The 1,357-nt window shown below is 38.2% G+C and overlaps 1 protein-coding gene across 4 annotated transcripts in view; it reads left to right on the forward strand.

The window, feature by feature from the left end:
* rabgap1l (RAB GTPase activating protein 1-like) overlaps window positions 1-1,357 on the forward strand; it is a 104,015-nt gene that overhangs the window by 38,848 nt on the left and 63,810 nt on the right. The gene's annotated exons all lie outside the window — the stretch shown is intronic.

Consider the following 1,357-nt stretch of genomic DNA (forward strand, 5'->3'; position numbering starts at 1 on the left):
AATAGTTTTGTGTGCAATGAAAAATACAATTATTTTAATGTATAAATTACAAATATACATACATAATAAAAAATACATAATACAATATGTACATATTTAATAACAATGTAAAGCACTTAACATTTTTGATGTCCAATTGTCCAAATCCCTTTTCATTTTATTCATCTTTTAATAGGCCTACATTTAACATTTCAGATCAGTAAGTTTGCCGATCTATCAGATAACACATTTGGTTCTCTGATGGTTTAATATGCAACTTTCTGTGTGTATTTGACCAAATGCTTTTCTAGACTTTAGTTTTGTCAAACTAGACACATAGGTGAACAGCACCATGTGTTATTGTCCATCTGCAGTTCATAGTATTGGTATACATTGCAGGTTGACAGGATGTCTGTATATTTTTCCATGAAGGATTTCATTCTTGTCCTGTTTGCTCCAAATAATCAAACCACTATACTCTTGCTAGAAGAAGCCAGGTGTTGTGTTGTTTTCCAAAGTAGCTATTTTCCATCCAACTTGCAGCCAGCCACGCCTCGTCGCTTGTAATGGCTCTCATAGTTAAAAACAACAACAACAAAAACAACAATAATGTAAGCAAAGTTGCTCTTCTTTTGCAAGATTCTGCTACCCAGCCACGATGCTTGACCGTTTCTCTCCATCCGCCCTTCTGCTTAATTTGCTGTCACTTGATCCTCTTCATCATCTGCCGCCATAGGATGCTCCAAACTGGCTGAAATGCCAGGCAACTGTAACTAAGAGGCATAACCGTGCTAAGCTGTTGGTTATAAGAAGAATCAATAAAGTATCCAGAAGAACCTGAAGCCTGGCTGGATAACGGAGGGGACTCACTGTACAAGAAGTAGCTTGTCCAAGAGGTTTCATGGAGTTATGGAGGTTGAGTGTCATCATGTATTCATGAACATTATATTCTAATGTATTTAAGAAAGTGGCGAGCTGAGGCTGATGACCACTGACGCTAACGGGCATCGTCTGCCCTTCTTCCCCCAAAGCAGAGGCAGCACAATGACATGTATATTTACTACTTTTTGCTGTGATATTTATTTGTTCAATGTGTTTTTGTATATGAATTAAATAGAACAGTTTTTTTTTTTTTTCTTCTTTTAAACATACTTGGGCTAGGTAGATGTATGGAGAAGGTAGATTTTAGTGGGTCTTAAACAGGGAAGAAAAGGAGGGAGCTTGGGGGACCTCGGTTAATAAAAAACAGACCGTAAAAGATAAGTAATATGTAAATAGGGAATGTATTCAAATTTACCCCTGGGAGAAAGCCAGAGTGAGAGACGGAATAATGTGGCAGGGAGCCTCAGGTGCAGCTGGGATGGGTGGAGGCGGGGCA

This window comes from Anarrhichthys ocellatus, unplaced genomic scaffold, assembly GCF_004355925.1.
Source record: "Anarrhichthys ocellatus isolate YVR2014 unplaced genomic scaffold, GSC_Weel_1.0 scaffold22, whole genome shotgun sequence".
Taxonomy (NCBI): Eukaryota; Metazoa; Chordata; class Actinopteri; order Perciformes; family Anarhichadidae; genus Anarrhichthys; species Anarrhichthys ocellatus.